This window comes from Pinus tabuliformis, chromosome 8 (genome assembly GCF_031772625.1).
Source record: "Pinus tabuliformis cultivar Carrire ecotype Pingquan chromosome 8, CPIR1, whole genome shotgun sequence".
NCBI lineage: Eukaryota > Viridiplantae > Streptophyta > Pinopsida > Pinales > Pinaceae > Pinus > Pinus tabuliformis.
This window is the reverse complement of record NC_142294.1, coordinates 1,558,751,629-1,558,778,395: the sequence shown is the minus strand read 5'-3', so window position 1 is coordinate 1,558,778,395 and position 26,767 is coordinate 1,558,751,629. Positions and strand designations below refer to the sequence as shown.

Below are 26,767 nucleotides of genomic sequence, written 5' to 3'. Positions count from 1 at the left end.
ATCCACACATGCGACTACTCCAAGACACAATCCTTCAAATTCTGAAGAGCGATATAGTGAGAGTTGAAAAGGAAAAAGAAGAGATTTATTGAATATGTTACGAATCTCTAATACCAAAAATGATGTAGGGTGAATCACGAAGACTCACCTGCAATGTACCTCTCTCATCTCTGTCAAATAATTTGGCAGTGTTCTATAAACTTTTTTTGTCTTCTATGCTGCCAATTTATTTGGCAACGCTTCTCAAAATCTATGCACTCATATGTTTCCAATTGATTTGGCAACGCTTTCTCAAACCATTGCTTCTATTACACTGTCAAAAGATTTGGCAGCACCTTCTCGATATGGTCTTTGTCTACATCAAATGGATTTAACAATGTAAACTTTGAAACGGGAACTATAAACTCAAAACGGGAACTCTGGCCAAAAAACCCCAAAAAAACATCAAAAACAGTGCTAAAAACGAAAAGTGTATATACTGGAATGATGTTTTTATTTTTTAGGCGTCAATTTTGAACATGTTTTAAAAATGGCAGTGACTACGAAATTTACTATGAAATTTTCGTGCAAAATATAGCTTCAAAACGAAAGTGATGATACTGGAACAATGAATTTTTTTTTAGGGTCAATTTTCAAAATTTTAAAAAAATGCTAGTAAAAGCAAATTTTTATGTGTCAAACAAATTTGTTTATGAGGAAAAAAACACACTTATGTTTTTGATAGAATATCATTTTTCTTTCCTAAGTATAAATTCAACATGTTTTCAACCATAACATGCTAGATGCAAAAGAAATTGAAATTTTTTCAACTATAAATTTAAAAAACCATGAAATTATGAACAAATTACATCACTAAATGAATTCAAAAGTCATTATTTGTATATTGAAGAAAACATACATTATATCTCTAATTTAATATTGCATTGTAGATATTTTAAACAATAAAATTTATCATAATTAAGACATATAATCCAACAACATAAAAATGCCTAAACTTCTCATTTAACACCATATGGAAAACATTAATTTTATTTGAAGATACGATGCATACATCAGTTATATAAATTGTCTTAAACAATTATTCATAATCACTCATATTTTCTTGCACACCATCAAAATTCACATCTTCAGATGAGTGACTGGATGCTAACTAAGATGTTCCATATTCTTCTCTTTCATCAACTAGTGCCCCATCTGAGTCCAGATGCATGCCCAACATTTTAGGTTTCAAAATTATTCTATATCTATGATTGGTTTCAGCAGACTCCCATGTCAACACTGTTCCTTCTGGTAACAACCTTTTCAAAATCTCTATCGTCTTGAAGCGAAGAGTTCCTCTCTTTGTTAAATTGAAGTCATAAACAAGTATGTCAACATCCTCCAATTTTAATATGTCTGTGCGGCGGCGATTTATATTTGTACCCTTTCTTTTTCTCTTTCCGCCATTTTTTTTGTTAACTACCATCTATGGCTTATACACAGCATTGAATGGGTGTGTATTTGTGGCATACCAATGTACTTTAACACTTGTAACATCCTCATTTTCTGTAAAGACCTTTATAACTTTAGCAACCCAAAATGGATAACCATTGGGATCTCCATCTGCTAACACTGCAATCATGCAACCCTCCTTAATATCCTATACTGAACCCCTATAAAGGTCTTCCATGGCTTCACATTATGCACGAGATCTTCTGGAACCAATATACATCTCTCTTTCCGCTATCTGTGAAGAATTAATAATACCTTGAGATTGTTGTTGTTCAACAATGTTTACTTCCTCATGTTCATTCGACACATTTTGTGGCCAAATAAATGGATTTTTCAAAGGTATATCTTCATTTGTTGTTGTTGAAATGATATCACTTTGATTATTGAAAAATGACTCCCACCAAACTGAATCAGCAATGTCAAAGTACTCATATGTATATCTAGTACATTTTTTAATTTCTTCCAGGGAATCAGAATAATTTATATCTCTATTCTGTCTGCGTGCATTCTGAACTTCACCAACTGATTGTAATAACAATATTTTTGATGCAAATATTGCATGATCTGGAATGAACTTCAAAAATTGCAAACCTGATTACGGTGCCCATTCTGTAGTAATTGAATACTTCTTGCCCCATATTAGTGTTTTGCCCTTCAATTTTTTTGATACGAAATTGATGTTGGAAGCTAATGTCATTAAGTTGTTCAATGCATTTCCCCTCACCATATGATCCCAGAATAAACCTTCGCATGTCAACAGTTTCTTCCAACACATCAAAAGTAGGCTCTGACATGTATGATTTCTTAATACATTCAATTAGTGATGGCAAGCTCCCAACTTCCTTCCTCCTCAATGTGACTGAAAAACGACTGAACATCTGACCAATATGGTCATGAGTGTGCCCAACAAGAAGGAAACCAACCTTTACCTTTTGAAATTCTCAATTCAACAAGCATGTTTAGATATCCAAAAACAACCTGATTTTTGTTTTCACGGCAAGTGTTGTCCAATTGTAGATAAAAAACTTCAGGAAGATTATGAGACCAATGAGAAATCACATCATGAATTATGGTTATGGTCAGATTTTCATCATTATGAATATTTGGAGCTGTGAAGTACACCCTTGGCAACATTTTCCCATTGAAGACCATACAACTGACCAAGTGAAACTGAATAAAATTTTCCTCCTGTAAATTTTTGGGTGTGCGAACAAAATGTGGTAAGTGTTTTCTTCTGGTCCATACCATCAATTATCAAACCCAAATATTTATTCGGATTATCATAACACTTCTTTCGAAGCTTTTACAACTTATTCCTTTCATTTGTTTGTTGTTCGCGATGCTCCTGAAGTTCTTTGACAATTAAATCTACACAACATAAAATAAATTCATTAAGAAATATGTTTTCATAGTTGATGACTATATAATTTTAAAAGTTAAAGTTATGAATGCTTACCTCTTTCTGAGCCTTCACATTTGTCCCTTTTTTATTTAAGAGAAGCACATGTACTACAAATCCCCATCCTTGTCTTCTTAGGAATACGGACATTGTTGAATTCTTTCTTCCATACCTTCACAAAATATTGATATGTAATAAACCGGCCATGTCCCTCAGCACCTTCTGCATATTCTTTGTATAAGTTGTAGATTTCTCGTCTTGAAAAATTATCTGGAATATGTATTGTCTCTCTATTTGGCATACACTCTCCATGCTTTGAAAAGAAATCTTTCATCCATGACATTGCAATATTTGATAATGGCCCAAACTATCTTTTATGACGTACTTCTGAATAAAATGTGGGATCCTTTTCCAAATTTTCTTGAATTCTTGAGAGATGAAAATTCCCAATCGAATGAAACATTTTGAAAGCTTTTCTACACATAAATAAATTCCTAATATGATAATCATAACCTGACAATGTAGATTGCATGCACCCAACTAAATATGAATTTTGCATGCTTTTATTCATTGACAAATATCTCTTCCTGCTTTCTAATGCAAATGTGAAATCCATATGTTTCAAGCAATTTTTTTGGCAACATTCACTTGAAATGAGAGCGCTGATAGAACTTCTTCTCGTCAGATATTCTGCTCTACCCCTTGTATAACTAGAACAACTTGCATTGATACGAAAAGGTCTGCCCCTACTCCTCGATACAATATTTCTTGGCAACAGCTTCGTCATTGGATCATCATTTGTATAATGATTTTCATCATCATTAAGAGGAATGTTATCCACACTATGATCAGCTCTGCTTTTCAAATATTGACTTGGAGGATATTCTTCAGTGCTACTGTCATAGTCCTTAGAATTCGGACTGAATGGAAAATTTGACTCAATGTTTAATGGATGTTCTTCCTCATGTGCATTGTCAGTGCTACTCTCATAGTCCATAGAATTAGGACTACGTCAAAAATGTGACTGTTTACTTATTGAAGATGCTACATCCTGTCCTTTGTCACTGCTACCTTTATACTCATTAGAATTAAAACTAAGTGCATCATCATGTCCTTCATCACTGCTGCTCTCATAGTCCTTAGAATTAGGACTAAGAGGACACTGTGACACTCCATTCTTTTGAAATTCATCATCACCCTCTTCATAATTGTTTCTCTCATAGTCCTTAGAATTAGGACTAATTGGACACGGTGACACTCCAATCTTTTGAAATTCATCATCCCGCTCTTCATCACTGCTGCTCTCATAGTCCTTAGAATTAGGACTAACTGGACACCATGACACTCCATACTTTTGAAATTCATCATCGTGCTCTTCATCACTGCTGCTCTCATAGTCCTTAGAATTAGGACTAAGTGGACACTTTGACACTCCATTCTTTTGAAATTCTTTATCACACTCTTCATCATTGTTGCTCTCATAGTCCTTAGAATTAGGACTAAGTGGACACCGTGACACTCCATTCTTTTGAAATTCGCCATCATGCTCTTCAAAACTACTGCTCTCATAGTCCTCAGAATTCGGACTAAGTGGACACCATGACACTCCATTCATTTTAACTTCACCATCATGCTCTTCAAAACTGCTACTCTCATAGTCCTCGGAATTAAGACTAAGTGGACATCGTGACACTCCATTCTTTTGAACTTCACCATCATGCTCTTCATCACCGCTGCTTTCATAGTCCTTAGAATTAGGACTAAGTGGAATCTGTGACTCTTTATTTATTTGAAATTCTCCATCCCCTCTTTCATCAGTGCTTCTCTCATAGTCCTTAGAATCAGGACTAAGTGGAAGAATTGACTTTCTATTCATAGTGGAAGAATTCCCGCTATATTCATCAATATGAATAGAGTTGTTACGCGATGAAGATGTTGATGGTGTATAAATCAAAACTTCACTATCAGAACAATCCATCCCTTTCAAATAGAATATGTTGAATGATACAAATGGAGAGTCTCCTAAGGATATTATATAGCTTAAAGAATGAAATTTTCCCTCCAAAAAGTTTCGCGAAAATATTTCCCTCCAAAAAATTTTGCGAAAATATTTCCATCCAAAAAGTTTGTTAGATTTATTTACCTTCATTATTTTATTCTACAATTTATTGAAAAATGTAAACTAAATTTTTTTTATGAAATAAATCACCAAAATTAAAATTTACAACTTCTACATTAATTATTTTTAATAGTTAAAGTATATAATATTTACTAAACAATTGATTTTTTTTATAATATATTCTAAAACAAATTAATCCCACATTCAACCCATTGTAAAACAATTCTACAATATTCGCTTTATAATATTTTAAAACAAATTATCCCACATTAACCGTACGGTAAAACATCTCCGTAATTTCACTTATATATTAAATTTCATTATCACTATTACTCACATCACATCTAGGTTTTCTGAAGTTCGTTGAAAGACTCGTGAATTTGTGGAGCAGCTATATTGCTATCAACAACATATTCAACGAAGAATTCTCACAATTGAAAGGTAAGTTAAATTTTTTTCCTTGAAAATTTTCATATTAAATTAATTTAATGAAGAAGATTTTTTTTTTAAATTAATAATTTTTCTAAGCCAAAATAACAATTACGTCCATCGTGAGCATGGTGGGCCTGATCAAACTCAATCACCCAATAGCCGTGGGTGGGCCGCCATGGTGTCGCGCGGTGGGCGGGGAGGTCAGGCAGGGTGTGAGGGCGCGGGGGGGTGGGGTGTGAGGGCTGCGGCGCCCACCCCAGCGGCTCGCCCGCCTGTCACGGGGGTTGGGTGATTCTCAGAATCGCCCAACCCCTGCAGTGGGCGGGCGAGCTGCCGGGGTGGACGCCACAGCCCGACTCGCCCCCTATCACCAACCCCCCACTCTCGACACTCTGACCCCCTTCAACCACACCCCGTGCCCCTGCCTCCTTACCCCCCCTCCACATCCCCACATGACTCGTCAACACTCCCATCCCTACCCGCACCTGCCCCCTCACCCGCACGCCCTCCCCGTCATCCACCCCCTCACCTCACGCGCCCTCCCCACGCGGCCACCCTCCCCACCCCCTCACACTCGCCCTCCCGCCCACCTCACCCACCCTCCCACTCCCCCCCCCCCCCCCCCGCCCCCGCTCTCCTCACCCCACCCCTTCCCCCCGCGCCAACCCTCCACCACTCCCAGCCCACTCCTTACCCCCTCCCATGGCCTCCCCACACCCCTCTCCGCAGGGCCCGCCTCCCTCCCCCTCTCCACCCACACCCTCCCCCTACCACCTCCCCCCGCCCGCCCATGACCCCTGCCCTCCCCCTCTCCACCCATACTCTCCCCTTACCACCCCCGCCTACGACCCCCCACACTCCTCCCCCACCACCCCCCCTCACACTACCCACCCCCTCTCGCCCCTCCACCCCCCCACATCCACGACCCCCCCACCCCCCCCCCGCTGCCCCTACCCCCCGCACACTCCCTCCCCTCCCCCTACCCCCCACGCCCCCCCTCACACTCCCCCCCCCCCCCCGCTCACCCACGACCCCTCACTCACCACCCCTCCCCCCCTCACACTCCCCCACCCCCCACTAACACTCCCCCTCCCTCACCTCCCTCCCTACCCCCTCTCCCCCCTTTGCTCCCCTCCCCGCACCCCACTCTCCCCTCCCTCCCCCCCCACCCACGCCCCCTCCCCTCCCCACCCCCTCTTCGCCCCCCCCTCCCACGGCCTCCCCCACCCTCGCCGGCGGCCGAGCGATTCCCGCCAACCCCCGGTCGCCGGCGAGGGCGGGGGAGGCCGTGGCGGAGGGGGGTTGTGGAGAGGGGGAGGGGAGGGGCCGTGGGCGGTGGGGGAGGGGGGAGAGGGGGTGCGGAGGGGCCGAGGGCGAGAGGGGAGGCGGGAGAGGGGGTGGGGAGGGACCGTGGGCGGCGGGGGGAGGGAGGGGCGGGGGAGGTCGTGGGAGGGGAGGGAGGGGAGCGGAGCGGAGCAGAGGGGGGAGAGGGGGTGGGGAGTGGGGCGAGGCAAGGGAGGGGGAGCATGAGGGGGGACAAGGGGGGAGTGTGAGGGGGGGGCAGGGGGGGAAGGGGTCGTGGGTGGGGGGAGGGTGTGGGTGGAGGGGGGAGAGGGCGTGGGGAGTGTGAGTGGGGGGGAAGGGAAGGGTCGTGGGCGAGGGGGGGGTCGGGGTGGGGAGTGAGGGGGGGTAGGGGTGAGGAGTGTGAGGGAGGGGCGGGGGAGGTCGTGGGAGGGTAGAGAGGAGAGGGGGGAGAGGGGGTCGGGAGTGGGGCGAGGCGGGGGGGAGTGTGACAAGGGGGCAGCGAGTGGGGAGGGGTCGTGGGCAGGGGGAGGGTGTGGGTGGAGGGGGGTGGAGAGTGTGGGGGGGGCGTGGGGGAAGTGTGAGGGGGGGGGGGGGGGGGAAGGGTCGTGGGCGAGGGGGGGGTCGAGGTGGGGAGTGTGAGGCGGGGAGTCGGGGTGGGGAGGCGTCGTGGGCGGGGGTAGGATGTGGGTGGGGAGTGTGAGGGGGGTCGTGGGGGGAGGGGAAGGGTCGTGGGCGGGGGCGGTTGGGGTGGGGAGTGTGATGGGGGGAGTGGGGAAGGGTCGTTGCGGGGGGTGGGAGTGTTTTTTTGGGGAGGTAGGGTACGGGGGAGTGTTTTGGGGGGGGTGGGGGGAGTACGGGGAGGAGAAGGGTCGTGGGCGAGGGGGGGTCAGGGTCAGGGTCGGGAGTGTGAGGGGGGGGGGGGGGGGGTAAGGGGTGAGGAGGGGTCGTGGGCAGGGGTAGGGTGTGGGTGGGGAGTGTGAGGGGGGTGTGGGGGGAGGGGGGAAGGGTCGTGGGCGGGGGGGGGGGGGGGGTGGTGGCGGGAGTGTTTTTTTGGTGGTGGGAAGGGGGAGTGTTTGGGGGGGTAGAGGCAGGCTGTCGGTGGAGAGGGGGAGGAGGGCGCGGGGGTGGGGGTGATGGTGGGTGTGGGTGAGGGGGCGGTGAGAGGGAGGGGTAGGGTGCGAGGGGGTGGGTGAGGGGAGCGCGCATTTGGGGGGAGGTGGGGGCACGTGGGTGGAGAGGGTGGCGAGGGGCATGTGCAGGTGAGGGGGCGCAAGAGGGATGGGGGAGACGTGGGTGGGTGTGAGGGAAGAGGATCGACGTGGGTGCGTAGGGGTGGAAGGGGGCTGGGTGCGGCACCCCCACACGCTCAGCCCTTCCCACACCCGCGCACCCCTCTCGCCCACACCCACCTGGCCTGCCCGTCGACCCCGCTTGGCTGTCCACCCTGCCCCGCTATCCCTCGCCCGACCTCCCACCCACCCGCCCGCCCGTTAGGGGTGGCTGGGTGACTCTGATTATACAAATAAAAAAATTATGATATATCTTCATTGTTAATTTAAGTTAATATGTTTTTGTTATTCACTGATTTATGTGTTTCTATTTTTCAGGAAAATGGCATCAAAGAAAATTTCTGTGAATCTTTCTGGACCAAAGACTCTTAAAGGTGCATCTTCAAAAAACATTGGTGAATGAACTCCACCTGAGCTCATGGCTACAAATCTTTCAAGTGCCTCAAGTGATAAGAAGATAATTTCAGACTGGAAGAATTCAAAAGAGGTGAAATTTCCATCAAGAGTCTAGTATGTGAAAGAAAAAGAAAGCACAAATATGAATATATATCTATATATTGATATACCGAATGATAATGGAAATTTTGAGGTGATGGGAAGAGTCATAGATATGTGTTTGGTACCGAACACTGAAGTTGTTTACGTACTTACAAAAGCTCCCAAGTCACATGAAAGGATTAAATACTGACTATCATATTCATTGTATGACACGAGAGAGGTATCTACAAAGTTGTGTAAACAAATCGTAAATGAGATGACACAAAACATCGTAAGTATTGTTATTTATATTTGTATTTTGCGTTCTTGAAAGTGTCTTGCTATATTTTTTTAACTTTGTTTTTATTGACATATGATATTTTGTTTGGCAGAATTTTGTTGAAAGTTGTTCAATTAGGTTGGGAGGCATTCATTTCATAGAGCATGATATCATGAAAGTTGTCAGCAGTTTTTACTCAGTGTCAGAAGAAGATATGGAAAACAAGCAAAATGTAGTAATTGATGATGCTACAAAACTACATCCAAAGAATCAGAAAAAAAGGCCTTTGGTGGATAAATCTAGCAAGGGTAAACAAGTTACTTTTGAGGACGATGAAGTTGAAACTGACAGTGAAGCATATGTTGCCATTACTGAAGATGACATTGGAACTAAAGTAACAATGCCCAAGAATAAATCTGTTGAGAATGTTATGACGAAGAAAAGTAAAGTTGAAGATTTTGAAGTAGTCATTTCCAGCAGTCAAGAACCTAGTGAAATTTCAAAAGAAAGCAAAGAAATCATTACATCGGGAGCTGATTTAGATGATGGAATTATCAAAACAAAACAAAATGCCATTCAATAGAATTTGACAAAGAGAAACTTAATTGATGGTGGTCGTACATTTCAGCTTAATGGCAGACAAACCTATAAGGCAAGTGAAGGACAATTTCAATATCAAGTCAGAAAGCCACATCATCTGCATGTTCACAACTTGAAGACATTGATGAGGTACAATCCATATGCTCATGTGGTTAGTTATGTGCTTCTTGTTGATCCACTTCAAGTTCCCAACAAAAAAGCATTTGATAAGTCAAAATGTTTTGAATACAATTATTATGTGCTTGGGGGGAACCATTCTGTAGAAGCTCAAAGACAATTTATGGAGGAATATCCTAATAACCCACGTTTTGAAACAATGAAATGTATCATTTATGTTGGTTTAAATGAAACAGAAGCAAAGTTAGTGGCATGGGATCATAATTCAGATAATGAATATAGGATGTATATGACTTTCATCCAAAGGGTTAGATTTATTCATAGTGAATTTCAAGAAAAATGTGGTGGGGATGGGATAAATGTTACTGCACATTTCCAAAAGGAATGTTGTATGGAAATAGGCTATCAAATTGAAGAAAAAACCAATTCAAAAGGTGGAAAAGGCAACAAAAATAGTGATTTATTCAGAGGTGTTGATAACATTTTCCAATTGGCATTTATAACTGGAGATGTTTGGAAGTTGATTGATGAGATTTTTAGCATGTGGGAAGACAATGGCATTAAAAACCAGAGGGTCAAAGAGTCTAAGCCATTGATATGTAGCAACAGTAAATCAACTCCTGAACTGAAACAACTTCCAGATGATATGACTATCACGCCTTGGAGGGCGACGCAAGGAGTGAAAGATGAAAAAATTGTCAAAACAATATTATCTCGTGTGAGGTCAGGGGAATTATCATTGGAGGAAATGTCTGGCGAATTTCAAAAGTAAGTTTGCTGAATTATTTTTATTTATTTCTAGATTATAGTTATCTTTTAATAAAACATGTTGTTCTTGGTAGTATTTGTTATACATATCATTATATTAACTTTTTCTTACTTTATCTATGTAGTCAGAAAGTTTACATTAAAATTCAAGAACGAATGAAGATAGTTGGGATGATGTTGTACGCAACTATCTAGATTCAAGTTCTACATCAACATTAAAAGCTTTTTATCTTGCATTTAAAAAATGTATCTTGATTTATACATTCATTTTTATTCATCTGTGTACTATTTTTAATTTATAACTTACACATATATTTGTTTATTTTATAAAAGATGAGAAAGGAAGATAATGGAGCACCAGACAGTTTCAAGACTTTTATTGAAAAAATAAAGATCGAAAGACTAAAGAAGCAACATATTAAGAATGTTGAACTTGATCCAACTCTTAATCATTTCATTTGGAATGGGCTAGACACTATTCAATATCAAGTAATACAAGGCGACTGTGAAGACATTGCTAAACTCGTACCAAAAAGGGATTATGCCCTAGTTATTACAAATATTCCCCATGGTTTCAATATTCCAAACATTTACTATGATAGTGACCCTTATACTTATCAAGCTTTTAATAAAGTGGTTGCGGGATTTGTAGAAGTGACATCATCACCATTATGGAGATTTGTGACATTCCATTCAGACACACAATTGGCAATGATATTGTCAAGCTTCAAGGGGAAAACAAATTCAAGGATGCAGCTTACATGGTAAGACGTTTAAAATGTATATTTGATTAATGTTGAAAACTTCATTTATGTACAAGTTAATTGAACTTTTACTATTTCATGTTATAGGCAAAAGTCAAATCTTCTTAACAATGAAGATCAACAATTTATAAATGACTGTGAGTTCATTCATATTGATAGTTGGGCAAAAGATGATAGCCATATGTCTATGATTGTTAATTGGGTGGACGGAAAGAGTCATAGCTAAATATTGACTTATGATGCTGTTGTGAGAAAATTGACATATGAAGACAGAAACAAAAGGAGAGATAGTTAACATTTATCAAAAACCACAATTATTGATTAACTATCTTATAGACATATGTCCAAATGAAGGAGATTGGGTTCTGGATTTATTTTTTGGCTCAGGTAAGTTTTATTATATGGAATTGAATTTCAATATGTTATTTTTTAATTAATATGTCACTGTACTAATTTACTTAATTATTTCTTTTGTGCTTGATAATTAGGTACAACACTAGCATGTTGCCTTCAAAAAGGAAGGAATTGCATTACAATTGAGAAAGATCCATTATAGTGCAATTTCATTCAGCAAATAATTAATGCTCTTCAATTTTTTCCTGATGCAATGCAAGAAATTGGGTTGAAGAAAAGGGACTTTAGTGAATCACGTGTGGCAAAAAAGGCAAAGGAACCCCAACCACCATTACATGGAATGTTTGGAAAGACATACGTTGGCAGATTCGCAAACATCAAAGATCCATTAGAAGAGGAAAATGAGCAAAAGGAAGCTGAAAATATTGTGGAAGAAGACAATGATGAAACTCTAGAGGACAAAGAGTTTGGATTACGTGACATTGTTGATTAAATTTAAGTTATGCTTGGAAATCAAGCTTTGCAATGTTTTGACTTTGACATTTTATGAGAAGAATAATCAATCAATTAAGGTTGTTATGCGTTCAATATTTGTAATATGTGATTTTCACATTGATTTTTAAGTTAATCATTATTTTTTGAAAAAAAAAGTGATTATTATTATTTTTTTGACATGAAATTCATAAAAAAAAAAAAAAAAAAAAAAAAAAAAAAAAAAAAAACTATTATTTAACCATTTTTAGTTAAAATTTTCGTATAAAAATTGTGATTTTGATGTGTCAATTCTAGCAAAAAATTATCAAGGCGTGTATTTTTTTATTATATTTATGTTAAAAATTGTTATTTTTATGTCCATTGTTAAAAAATATTGTTTTTTAAAAACAATTATTTCATGTGGATTGAAAAATTAATTAAGGATGTATAAATATGTAGATTATCGAAAATTCAAAATATCGACTTTCTAATTTAAAAATGCAAAACAATAAAAACCTCACTAGAAAAAAAATTAAAATTAAAACAAAAAATATGAAAATATGAAAAAAACGGCCACTTCAAAAACTATCAAATTTAGAAAATAATTATTTACATTTCATACATTAGAAAATTTAAAGTCAAAAAATAGGTCTTTTAAAAAAAGGGTGTGATGCAGAATACTCACTTTTTTAAATCAGCATGAAAATCACTACCATTCTAAAACGTAATGTACATAAAAAAAATTAAAGTGCCAAAAACTATGCTTTAAAAAAAACATGTGTGTTCTACATCACCCCTTTTCAAAATCAGGTCACTTTTTTACTATCCCTATGAAACAGGGAATAGTATCAGTTCTCGTTTCAAAGTTTACACTGTTATTTAAAAGAACCTTCAATGCTCAACAATCTAGTCATATTCATGAAATTCAATTCCCTCCATAGGGCTACAATTCTTACGCTCTCACAACAAGACCCTTTTACACCCTTGATCAAATCAAACCTGCAATGCCTTCTCTGTCAACCTTCTTGGCTCTGCTCCTAATTCTTTTGTGTGAATCCTCTGCGTGGAATCTAATTTTGTTCTGCTTGAATCCACAGGACCGCTCAAAAATTTGCTTCACAATTTTTCACTGTCTTTTATGAAATTTTGTGTAATATGAATCTACCCTTAAAATCGGTACCACCTTAGGTTCTAAACTTGGCCCTTTAAGCTAAAATATAGGCATGAAAAAACTTACCCAACCATTCAAACTACACCATAAATTTATGAATGATTACCTACCATACAATCTTGGATTTCACCAATCGTAAACCACTCTATCTTGGTCTCTACATTCGATTTGAACTCTATTCTTCTCTCCTCATACGAATTTTGATTTCCTTCTTCCCTCGTTTACTAGAATTTGCAACCCAAATACACAAATCGGAAGAAAGGGTATCAATTGTATTCAAAGAGCAGGGTACTTTGTCGTGCCTTGGTTTAATGGTGTTGCAAAGCCACACCTCTAGCGACGGTGATACATCGTATTCTAAAACCAAGGATTTTGTCTTAACTTCACGCGCTCAAATCACTGCATAAACTACACATTCCTTTACGACCTCAAAATTGATACAACGAAAATAAAAAGGGAAAGATAAGGTATCTTAAAAATGATTGAGTGTGCATGCATCAGGTTATAGTTTAATAACAACCATTTATAGACAGATAACGACTAGTGTTGCTCAGCATCGTCCCTTCTTTTTCACCACATTTTGTGTGGCAACAAGCCCCATAACCATTTCATCTTCAACACCTTTACTACATCTAGCTACTCAACATTAAAATGAAACATTGACCATCCCTTCACTTGAGTGTGGAAATGTAGTGTATATCCTAGCAATGGATTCTAGTGTTGTTCTATCCAACTCACTAAGTTGGAATTTTTACTAACGTTTATTAGAATTGTTGAATGTTTTACATCATTGGAATGACATCTTAGTTGTAACTTATTTGAAATTTTATTATCGTATGTGCACTTTGATATGATGTAATATGATTATCGTTTCATTTCATATGTTGTAATATTAGATATATAATAGAGAAATTAATTATTGCATGAAATAAATAATAACTTTTCATTCTAAATGTTTTTTTTTGCAAAACAAATATCTTCCAGAAGATTCGAATGATCCCTATCACGTAGATCCAGATTATGTTGGGTATGATGATGAGATGGTAGATCATGCTCATGATGACACAGATACAGATGACAATGAGGTCGATCCCAATATAAATGACGATGATGATGAGGCAGTTGTTGGTAGCAGCCAGTGACATTCATGATCATATACACTTCATCATGGATCATTTTTTATATATTGTTATAATGTCGATTTTCATGGTTATTATCATCATAGAAAATTTTAGGGGCGAATTTTAGCACATGGGGAAAATTTAAGGGGTTTTATATTTTGGAGGAGTGAATTTTTTATAATACACCCATTTTCTATAGTTACCCAAAAATTATTTAAAAATAAATCCATAAAAAATATAAGCCTCATAAACATTCCAAGGTCCCATTGGCCTGGTTCGCATGTCATATTAGCTTCAAATCACCCTCGATTTCTAGGAATGGCACTGGTTAGGGGCTCTTTGGCCCTCTACAATTCCTGGAAATCAAGGCTAGGGTTGAATTCGCTCTAGATTTTAGAGGTTTGCGGTTTGATTTGGTTGTATAAATTTGTATACATTCTTCCTCATTATTGAGCTGCCAATAAATAGGGGTCTTGACAATCAATGAAAAACTGTGCTCGAAGAGGGTTTTAGAAGGACGAGATGATCCATCTATTACAGTTACAGTTTTTTCAGCCTCGTTGTTTTTCTCCCTATGTCGAGTGCTAGTTTTGGAAGTTGTCCTCGTATTGCTTCGAAGACTATGGTTTATGCATTGATTTTGTTTCGAGATTGGTCCTCTTGTGACTTGTTCTCTAGTTGTGGTGCTCTGCAGAATCTGTGTGAAATACCCACATGGTTTTAATGGGCAATGAAGAGGGCCTTAGCTGCAAGAATTGATTTTAATTCAGAGAAGCACAATACCCTATTTAGGACACCCTAGGATTTTGAGTATCAAAGATAATTGAATTCAATATATCATTTTGGGGATCTGTTAAGGGTAAGTATTGATTCAGATGCTTCCTAGAGTTATTTCATTGGTTTTTATTTTATTCATATAATTGGTTTAGACAAAGGACTTTGTTCATCAAGGTCTGTGGAATGGATCAACTCAGAATACCTGGATAGAGAAGTTTACCCATATGAAGATTTTTTCTGAGTCAAAAGAGACTATGAATTTTCACTTTTCAAATGAATGGTAGCCATATTCAATTTTTGAAGGGAGATTGCTTTTTTTATGAGTTGTGTTAAGGTTTCCTTATTAGCTATTATTACAGATATATTTTTGGTATGAAGATAATATCGAAGCTCTTATGAATAACCATTATTTGTGGGAATAATTATAGATAATAATACATAACAGTAAGGTGTTGAGATATAGTTTGCTTGGGCGGAGATGGGAGGATGCATTGAATCGAGTTGGGAATTTATAGAAGAGGTTGTCTCAACTTTTTGGAGTTTTTCTTTTTTGGAATCTACTTTAAGAAGGTGGAGAGTTGCACTGTACAATACAAAGTTCCTTTGGCTTAGGAGCCAGGTGTGAGGGGAAACTGTCCTTTGTCTTAGGAGCTAGGTGTGAGGGGAAATTATCGTTTGTCTTAGGAATCAGGTGTGAGGGGTAAATTTTCTGTCAAAATTGTTGGAGTTGGACCTGACCTCATCTCTTTATCGGGACATGTCATTTGGTGGGGTATAGCACACCAAGAATAGAACCTCGGTGGATGGCTTAACACTCCAAGGCTACACCAGTGCACTGAGGCCCCATTTTCCTTTTGTAATATTTTAGGTTGCCATCTTTTTGGTTTTTCCTTGCAATAGTATGTCCATCAGATTCAATTGTTGCTTCTTAGGACTATCAAAGACTATGGAGTTAAAAATAGTGATTTCTTGTTTGGAAAATGATTTCTTTGTGGAAAAGATAGAATTATGTTTGGGGAGTTTCTTATCTATTTTAACATTTTAGGAAGGAATGTGGGTAGAATCTGACAGGCATCGCCATTCTTTTGGGTGAAGGGCTACTTGCACTGCAACTCATCATTTTGCAAAATAGAATTCAAATGTCATCTCGAGTTCCTAGTGGTTTAGTGGTCACTCGGTTGTTTTGCTTGTCATAGGTCACATATTTTTCAATTTATCTATCAATTTAAATCCTCGAGGGCCATAAATTCTTGCCCATCATTTCACTATAGGACAACTTCTTGACCACAATATCATTGGCCACAGAAATTAGTGCTTGGATCTTCTTTAAAATGTTGGTATAACTAGCTTTTCCCTAGGATTGCATTGAACAATATTTTGATCAAAATGATTTATAATATGTTGTGAAGACCACAAAATATTCATTGATGTGAAAAAGAACTAATTGATCTCGTTGTATGGCCTTGCATTGTGCTTGGGATTCCATGTTAGCATCCTTTAGCACACAACTTCAACCTGAAACAGATACACTTAGAAATGATGTAGATGATATAAGGAATAATATGCACTCTTAACATAGCAACAATATTGCAGTTATCATGTATGCATGCATGCATGCATGCATGCAACCACTTTTCTAGATAATGTTTATGGAATGGGATGATTTTATTTTTTTGTTATAATAGTTGGAGTTTTTAATAGAAATGGGTCTATGTGTTAGCATGAAACATAGAAGTGCTTTGTAGAGATTTGGATGGTAGAATTTGCTTGATTCATGATAATATATGTGCATATTGACAACTGAAGTTGGTATTTTTCATTGTTCTAGTGTTGCATGGCTTTAAAAGTTTTTTATAGTTAGATGAGAGTTGGAGTATGTCGGATGTTGTGTTGAATGATAATGGTGTTGGTTGTCTTGGTTTTATAATCTCACAAAATTTATAGCCATGAAATGTGGAATAATTATAAAAATTCTCAACCTAAGTGACCAAAATGCAACGTGGCTAACCATTTTCTTGTATTGAGCGGACAAGAAATAAATCACACTTCAAATCATGTTGTTGGTGCATGCCAGGTACACTCCATAATCATGTATTTTCAGCGTATGTTTGAGGCCCTATAATAGGTTGGTTGTTTAGACAAAATGTTTGTTATTCTCCAACATATCTCAATATTTCAGGAAATAGCCTTGGAAACTACTACCATGGTATCTCATAAATGTTCCAAGAGAGAATACCGCTACCCCTCTTAGTAGAGTTGTTTCCTTTACTTCCTATTTTTTTTCCACAAAATTCATTTTGTTTTGAGGTAGTTACTGTCATTTTTCTTCTTTTTGTAGGACTTCTAGTGTCAATATATCTATTTTTGGTGTGGAAAGTTCTTGGAGATGAAGGTATAAAGCAACACTGTCAGGGTCGATGGCAAGTCATAACATGCTTTAATGAAATTGGAAGAGAATGCAGGTGATTTCCTAAAGGGAAGTTGTATTGATGTACTTTTAATGAAATGTATGGTATGGAAAAACATTATTTGCCAGATAGATTATGAGTGACGGCAAAATGCCTCTAAATTTGTTAACAATAGCTATGAATGAGCTGATATTTTTTACATTCTTTTTTCTCAATAAAGGATGCACAATATGCATTTCTCAGTTTGATTTAAGTTAATTGATTTGCATTTATTTTTCCCTATGGAAACTTAGTTTAATGTGGTTTGTCTTTAAGTGCTAAGATGATTTTTTGATTCAGAATCTTATATTCTTTCCCTCACTTTTGGCTTACCACCCGAGGAAAACCAATGAAATCATATTTTGATTCTAATAGTGAGCCAACTTTGAAACTGTATGTAAACTTGATTTATAGTGTTACTATTATACTGGAAGTTATCAACCTTAAATCATGTAGGAAGTAGTGTGATCCATGAAATATTGTTAATAAAGTGCATTATAATGAGTTATCATAGAACTGAGAGTCAAGGAGAATCAATTCAAACATTATAGACAACATGTTCAACACTTGATTAAAGAGATGTTACCAATCTGATAGTATGAATATTGCTCTCCTTTGTAATATCAAGTTTGTTATCCAAATTTTTACTGGCCATCTTGCTTTCATTCACCACCATAACAAAATATTTCTTAACCTTACTAGTGTTTCAAGTGAAAACATGTCGAAGAAGTTGCCATGCTAAGGGATGAATACGACCATAGAGTGGCTGAAATTTTTGCTATGTAATAACTCAATTTACTATGATAATTGAACAAGATGATATCTCCTGCTGATGGACTCACTTGGTAGTCCAAAACGTTGGGTTCATAAAACTCTATAACAGGTCATTCCTCCATTATCAAGGTAAATCTAGTTGCATTGTACCTTTGATATATGTTCCTTTTGAAAGCTTTTCCTATACTTTTTTTTACCCAAGCCCTCTTGAAAACAATTCAATGTTGATGGAGGGTCCTTCCAAAGTTTCCTTGACGAGTCGATATTAAAGTCACTTTTGAAGGTATAAATCACCTCACTAATTCAGATATTGTCTTTAAATTACTAAAGGTCATTTAACGTCGAATTAAATCAAAGTTGTTGATGTTTTAAAAATGGACCATTACAGTAGAGAGAAAAACAAATTGAGTTGAATACGATGTTTTGAAAATAAGGGCACTTTACCATAAAGCATGAAGATAAATCCTTTCCAATAATATTGATACAGAATGTTGGTGACAACTTGTATCACGAGGCTTACATGAAATTCGTTTGGAAGTACACAGTAAATGTAAAAAATAAAATTAAAAATTAAAAAATCAGAAAGCATTTTCATAAAGATCTTGAGATGCTTTATGGATTATTATCTATAATTCCACTTCTAAGTGGATTTAGCTCTACAAAGCAAAAGAAAATTAATTTTGAATTCTAAAGGCTGCAATAAGTGCATAAATGTGAGAAGACTTGTGAGGACTAGAGTTGGTTTATGTGGCATTTAGTCCCCATCACTGGTTAAAATTTTATAGGAAGGGGTTGAGGGTGAAATCCCCCTAAGGAATAAAAAAGTTTCAAGAAGTGTATAGGCTTGATTAAGCTTTGCACAATCTTGGTGATAGTATCCTGCAAGTTAGCATACCTTTATTCCAGGCAACAACCATGTATCAAAAATTCAAGATTAGAGGCCATTGACAAAAAGTGACAAAGCATGTGCTTGAAATCTATAATTGAGAATTTTAGCCTCTGAAAAAATCCCTTGTGAAGCAATAACAAAATGACTTTTATCATATCCAGATGAGAATGATCATATAGTGCATTTAACAATCAATCGAAAATCAAGAAGAGTTTCACCATTAAGTAGGAAGAAAACAATATTGTCACTTTACATTGCAATCACTCGCAAAGCACTCCTAGAGGGAAATATTCACAATTACATAGGGAGGAAAACAATATTTTAATTTTCCTAGAGGTAAAATTCACAATTACATGGGAAGGAAAACACCATTTTAATTTTTGTTGTGTTACATAACAATCAATTCTAAAAGTGGGGAAGCTATAGCCTTGCCCATATATTAAAATTGCAAGCAAACTGAAATTGAGAGGTTTGAATTACGGGTTCAAAACCCTCATGCAAATTAGCCATGTGCAAGTCTTTGATTGTAGATAAACACCTTTCATGCTGCAACAATTTAACCAACATATTAGCATACGTTAATATAAACAATGTTTTAAAAAAAAACATAAAAGTTAAGTTAATATAAATAATGTTTTTCCTTAAAAAACAAAGTAGAATCAGATAGTTTTCAAGAATGCTTATGTTTTCAATCTACTAATGAATATCTAATGAATATCAATTTATATTTATAATGGATAATTCATCAAACCAAGTTAATTTGAATTGATGTTTATACTCTAAAAAATGACATAAATGATAAATGTGATCTTCCTCTTGCAAAATCCGTGCCAAATATAAATATGTAATGGACTAATTGGACCAAACTTGTTGCGTTGTAGCAGTTCATGTCTTTAAAAAATTCGCAGGATGAGAGATATGAGAAAAGGAAGTTCAACCATCTTGTTACCTCAGGTCTTCAGCCAGTGGCAACTATAGATACTTTCAAATCAAATCATAGAAGTACATTTGTGTCTCAGGTAATTTTTTTGACTCAAGTTAACTACAGCTATGTTGATCCTTACTGTTCACTATTAATAATAGTACCATGTCATATGGAACATGTTTGCTTGGAATTAACCTATGCATATACTCTGAATTTGCATTTCAAGCTTTAAAAGATATGTACAATAATACCATGGCATATGGAACATGTTTGCTTGGAACTAACCTATACATTTACTCTGAATTTGCATTTCCATCTTTAGATCTGTCATTTCCATGTCATCATGGTGCTCCTTCTAGCATTGTGTTTAAGTGTTTCCTACATGATTTTCAATCCAAGGTTAACCTTATGACAAGTAAAGATGGGTAGGGTCCCTCCATTTTGGGAATTTAATGCCATGCTTGTCTCCAAAGAGAAAATGTGGGGGATCAACCTGTTTTCAGTAGGTTTCTTTACTTCAAGATATCTAGATCATGAGAAGTTTGACTTATACTTTGTTAGTCTATTTAATGTTGGCAATTTACAATTTTTCCAGAACGAAATTTCCACCATTCGATTTATTGTCTTTAGAAAATTCTTTCCCAATTCTATTGTTACTAAGAAGTTACTCCAACATCTTTAATATTATTGTTAGAAGGACACAAAGATTTTACACTGTAATTTTCAGAAGATGTGGATCACTATAGTTTTCTATTGGAATTGGATGTCAGAGTCAATGCATGTTGAGATTTATAGTTGTATTCCCCTGAAATCATTATCATTTTGTGAATTAGTTCTTTTAACTAAAACTCAAGTTGGTCGGTATGCATTTCAAATTTACATGCAAATCCATAGCAAAATAAAATTCAATATTCAAGGACAATTAGCTTTTGATTTCCCCCTGTGAGAATTGGCATCTTGATTGTTTTTCATTTATTATGACAGAAATCCTACAATTTCAGTCACATATCGAAGGATAATACAGAGTTCAAAAACAGTTATTCTAGAGAAAATTGTGTTCCAAATCAACATTTTGAAGTGCCTCCTTCATCCTTTTCAGTAAAATTCTTTAATGATCAAAGATTTTCTAATCCTTCTATTGAACAAGCTGGTGCTTTTCCTAGAGAAAAGGCCTCCCTCTCTCCAACTAATTTTAGGGAGCATTTCAGCTCTCCTGCTTCTTTTAAGGGACAAGATCCAACAATTGCTTTGGGTGGAAAACTTATTTCAAGCATTCCCTTTACGAGACAACCTTTTGTCTTGTGTGGTGTTGTTTCCTCTTCAGTTGGTACCACACCGATGAGGTAATACAACTTATCCATGCAAAGGCAGGTTCAATGTAATGTTATGCTTGAGTGGGTTTGCAAAATCATTATCATAAATAAACAGACTTCAGGCTGGTTTGGCTTTGTTTCTTATTTCTCTTTTCTAGGTTTTCCTTTATTCTAAAATATGAGACATTCTTCTTAACTTGTACTTGCAGGGTCGATTCTAATTTACCTAGAAAATTGGCTAATGCTCAACTAACTATATTCTATGTTGGCACAGTAAATGTGTATGATAACATTCCTCCAGACAAGGTATGCATTCTTTGGGGCCTAGAAGCTATAACAAGATTAGGAAAGTTAATCAAATTAAACTCGTTCAAATTTGATTATTAAAGTAGATTTGGTCTAGTGCTTTGTGTGGGGTGATTGGCAATTAGTGATAACATTCTCAAGTCCCTAATATTCATTTACTCATAATCTCTTACACAAAATATAGGTTTTTTAATTAAGATGGATATAACATTTGAATCAAAAAATAAACAAGGAAAATATCAAGTTTGTTCAGTGATATATTTCATGGAATCTGATAAAAAGGTGGTGATTGTTGGAGCTTACTATGAATATAAAGATAAGTGAATCATTTTCAGCAAGTTTCGTTTCCATTGTTCGTTGTAGTGTACCATTTGGGAGAACGATGGAAAAGCATAACATTCTATAAAAGTCCTATAAAATATTTGATCTTGGAGGAGGTGCAGAGGCCTTTGTTGAATTCCCACTGGTTGATCCTGCAATGAACAAGGGGTATCCATCACAGTATGGCCTAAGTGCACTAAAATACAGTTAGCATGAATTAAAACACTTGGTGTTTTAAAACATTTCTATTGCCAGAAATCACATCCTGTTGGCATACCCAACTCTTTGGCTTTGTTATATGCTAATAATAAAGTAGGGACCTGGAACTCTATCTATGTGTCTTTGAGATGTTTGTTCATCTTTATGAGTATTTTCTATTTAGATAGTTTCTTCCTTCTAGTCACTTGGACTTTCTACTCTTTGGTTGTATTATATGCTAATAATAAAGAGTAGGGACCTAGAACTCTATTTGTGGATATTTGAGATGTTTGTTCATCTTTCTGGCTATTTACTATTTAGGTAGTTTCTGCCATCTGGTCACTTGGACTCTCTATAAAAGCCTCTACTGAATTTAATATAAAATTCTTGGTTTTCATTGCAGGCACATGCAATCATGCTAGCGACTAAAAATGGAAGTTCAATGTCTACAAAATTTTGTAATGTCAACACCAGTGCCAACAAATAGTCACAGTAGACCAACCACACCTAATATTTGCTCTAGCCGGAAAAATGCACTGACTTCAATGACTCCACATGGTCCACCTCAGAAGCCCCTTATGCCTATTCCACAAGTTCATCCCCAAAAGACCCAATTATGTTCCAAGCCCGACCAGTCTATTGGAGTATCCTCAAGTAATGGGGAATTAGAATCAAATCAAAACAATGGGGCTGGTAGCAACCAACAAGAATGTGCAAAATAAATTGTCCTGACATCAACACCCAATGTTGTCGTACCAAGAGGTAACAATGATACAGAAGGCTAATTACTTAGCTCTATATTCCTAGGATATCAGACTTAGCTCAAGGTATCAGAATTTGTTATAACCCTGATGGGGGGTTATAGTATATGTGGACTAATGTAGATATAAGAATGTGAGGGCCTGCCTCTTGGCATTGGGCATTAAGTGGGAAATGAATGATAATATGTATGAATAGAGGTTAATAGAATTGCATTCATTTATTGCTATCTTATTTGATATTTTTTTTATGTCAGCGATACCACTAGCACATAAAGAATCCTTGGAAATATTTATGGAAAAGCGCAATTGAAGGTATTAATAAGCTCTATAATATTAATATCGAGTTTTATTAGTCTATTTTACATGTCTTATTGATACACCCCTTAAGAGAATTCATTCATTTCTATGTCATCTTTTGATTCTTCTCTCCAACAAGAGAAATCATTCAGCTCTATGTCATCTTTTGATGGATGCTCATCACCACAACATGACCTGACTAGTGATGCACTCCATATGAAAAAAATGAGCAGGTCGGATAGCATGGCACATTCCAACTACTTGTCATTGTGTCAGGATCATGCTTGAAGAAGGAAAAATTGCTTTTGGAACAAGGAACTATTGGTCAAACTGTTTCTCATCGCAATTGTTTTTTTCACTATTTCTAACCTTGCAGGTTCTTTCAGAGTGCCCCCTGCAACATGAGTTCAGAAGTAACTCAATTAGCGAGTATCTTATATTGAGACACAATTTTGTTCCTCTGAAATTTCAATATTGATGTTAAATAAAACAATTATTTCTATGTACATTAACTTTTCTTTTACTATGTATGAATTTAACTCGGAAATAACTCATTCTTTAGCTGCATTTAATTGAAGCATCTGGAAATAAATATCAAAGTTATATTAGATTTAGGTATATTCCATTTATTTTGCTAAAATTATGACTGTTTTCTATTATTGTGGATGGGATTCTATAAAAAAAAATCATCCCGGAACTAGTTGGGGAAAAATAAGGGCATTGCAAAGCTCACAAGCTTCTTCTTGTGAAAATATGTGTGCCTAATAAGCACAGAATTACACATGACCACTGAGCTTTTCCATGCTAAAAAGATGTTATATCCAACTTATTTGTTGAGAAAAAACTATCAATTCACATATTTTTAATTTTCTTAGAGTATTTGGATTGCTCCACTGATGTTATTTTTCATGAACCCATCAAAACAAAACAATATCATGCAATTGTCGACTCTTTTTCAGTTTGTTGTTTGAGGCCAAAGGTGACAGGGAGGGAAATATTGTGAATTCTTGGTTAGAAACCCTTGCTTGTATTGTTAGTCATATCAGATGGGAATACTAATTCAGTTTATTAATGAGAGCATTTCAAATGATGGCTTCCCTGAGGAAGATAATAGCAATATACTTATACGGTTGATTTGTTCTATACTAGATAAGTTTCATTTTATTGATGGAATGTCCTCAACTGTAGAACCAGAAAAACATGATCATCAAATTGAGATTGGTGAAATAACATTTGATACAACCAATATGGAATTAAGGAGGAATATTGGTAACAAAAATATCATCTCTCCTAAAATAGAAGAACGTCTGCAAAAGCATGTTCTAACTAAGATAAATAAGTTGATGATATCTCACTCAAATTTGGTTAATATTTTAGTTAGTCATTCTGCACTGAAGTTATTGAAACTTATGCCTTTGGAAACAATGGAATTAGAGCTTCCTCATATTATACAACATATTTCAAATATGTTGAAGAGTCCCCCTCATTTTGTAATGGATGAGGCTAGGGCTCTCTTAGTTGCATGTGCAAAGGAATTAGGAGCGCATTATTTGCAGTTCATTGTAAAAACGTTATATACAATATTAACAAGGGGTTATGAATTGCATACTTTAGGCTATACTATTAATTTCATCCTATCGAAAGTTTCATCTGCCCTGGACATTGGAGATATTGATTATTGTGTGCAACAACTTCTAGAATTTGCATAAAATGATATCATGAGAGAAGTTACTAAAGAAAAAAAAGTCGAAAAAATTGCCTTCAAAACAAAGGAGACAAGGAGTACCAAATCTTTTGAATTTTTGCAATTAATTGCTCAGAGTATTACTTTATCTATGCATGCTAGTACATTGTTGATACCTAGTAGATGCAATCTTCATAGAACACTTACACTAAAATAGAAATTTTAATATCGAATTCATGCTACGATATTTAGCAACCAGTCTTCGGGCTAATGCATCATTAATTCAAACAAATTTGTTTGTTTTTGTATATGGATTGATTGAGGATAGTAGGGAGGAGGAAAAGATGGGTAGGAAGACTACTTTGTTTATTAAACATGTCCTAGCATCTTCAAGATCATTGGACTCATAAAAATTCAATGGAGGGACCTACAGATGATAAGGTAGATACACCCAATAGGAATCTAATTTCAGTGTTTTCACTGAGACTTCTTGAGAACCATATGAAAAAACTCAAAGTAGATAAGAGTGATTAATATTTAATAACAATGTTAGACCCTTTTATAGAACTACTAGGGAATTGTCTGAAATCTAAGTATGAAGGAGTTATATCACATTCTGTGAAATGTCTAGCTTGTCTATTGAGACTTCCCCTTCCATCTATTGATATTCACAATAGCAATATTACCTTCTTAGTTTTTAATATGGTCCTAACATCGGGAAAGAGTGATAGTTCCTTAATGCAGTCTTCTGTTAATTTATTTGTTACGCTTTTGAGACATGCAAATACAACCATCTCAAATGATCCACTAAAGATGCTTTGCCAATGTCCACTCTTTATCAATTTAGAGAGTATCTCAACTATCATTACACCATCAATTTTGAAAGCAATTGTTAGGCAGCAGCCGCTGGTTCCAAATTTGTATGATTTAGTCACTAGAGTGGTGCGCTTTATGGTAACTAGTCAAGCTCTTCTGATTTGGCAGTAATGTAGTCAAGTTCTTTTACAGTTTCTTCTTGAATACCCTCTTGGTTCCAAGCAACTACAACAACCCTTGGATTTCTTAATGATTTACCATTTTGTAATAGTGATTTGCCATGGTTTTACAAGATAAAATAATTTTGTATTAGATTCGCCAAAACAATTATATACATATTATATTATTAATAAAATCGCCTTCCATTTTTACTATGTATCATGGGGATTCGCCCATTTATTATACATATAAATTTAGGGAGGTTCTTAAAATTTTCCATGACTATCATATGTATCATTTTCACTACTTCCAGTATCATATTATTGAGTTGTATCTTTTTTACATGTATCATTTTGACTTATATCATTTATACATGATGTATCATATTGACTTGTATCATTTTGTCATACATAATTTATCATTTGCACATGATGTATCATTTTGACTTATGTTGACTGTTGGAAATGTATCATTTTCACATGTTATTGATCTACTAGTATATGTGAATTTCACTTGTTTTAGTTATATATGATGCTGACCTTATCAGTGTTGACTCGTCAATTTTTATATAGTGGAAGTGGTTGATGATTTGGATGCATATGTATTACATATGAAGGTTTTGAATTACTGCTCATGATAGATGTTTTCAAATTCACTTAAACTGTAGATATTTGACTCACTTTTTTTTAATTATAAATGATGATCATATTACAATAATTATATTGTTATTTTATATATACTCGATGTTGTAGATTCTATTTTGATGGAGATTTAATAAGTATAATGATGTTGTTAATTTGTATGGATGTTTGTTTCCCTAAAATTCTTTATAAATGTTATCCTATAAAATATTTCAAATGCATTCATATGACTTATTGTATAATCATATAACTTATTTAAGAGACATGATATATTTAACTAATTAAATTAGAACAAAAA

At 36.7% G+C, this 26,767-nt stretch overlaps 1 pseudogene; it reads left to right on the top strand.

Moving 5' to 3' along the window:
- Positions 1–23,647, top strand: part of LOC149241911 (uncharacterized) — a 30,000-nt pseudogene extending 6,353 nt beyond the window's left edge.
- Positions 23,648–26,767: the final 3,120 nt, after the last annotated feature.